Raw genomic sequence first — 663 nt, 5'->3', positions numbered from 1 at the left:
GAGCCAGGGTTAAGACTCAAAGAGAAGCCCCTCATTATCTCACGGTCAGTTTACAATTAAGAGGGACATTTTTGGGGCTACAGTTCTGCCGTGGGGTATAATGCCAGCTGGAGAAATCCTAATGAGATGACAGGGTCCTAAATTCTTAGTGCCACTATCCTTACAGAGATCTGTGAAGCAGTTTAAACTAGACACCACCAAATGTCAGCAGCTCAGTCAACATGGTCGTGCCAAAGTATTCCTGCTTGACTTCCAAAAGGGCGCTTGACCTTTCCAGGTCATTTTGGAAGTGTGCAGAGATCAACCACCTGCCAGTTTGACCGAGTTTATGGTAGGATTAGATTATATTTATAAAGAGGTCTGACAGCCTTAGCTCCAGAGTACATTCCTATTAATAAAATGAACTTGGTAAGAAGTTCATGTTGGGTGTGGTGGTGCACGCCTGTAACCCTAGCAACCAGTAGGCTGAGGCAGGAGTCCTACTGCAAGTTCACAGTAGCCTGTCTCAAAGAACAAACAAAAACAAGAAGTACAAGTCAGAGTTCAGTGTTACTAATGCAATGAGTAGGGATTATCTGTTAGGAGTTACAGAAGCTGTCACATTCAAGAACATTTCAAATTATATGATCATGGGGCTGGTGAGATGGCTCAGTGGTCTAAAGC

Source organism: Octodon degus, unplaced genomic scaffold (genome assembly GCF_000260255.1).
Source record: "Octodon degus isolate 3935 unplaced genomic scaffold, OctDeg1.0 scaffold00007, whole genome shotgun sequence".
Taxonomy (NCBI): Eukaryota; Metazoa; Chordata; class Mammalia; order Rodentia; family Octodontidae; genus Octodon; species Octodon degus.
This window is presented reverse-complemented; position numbering follows the sequence as displayed.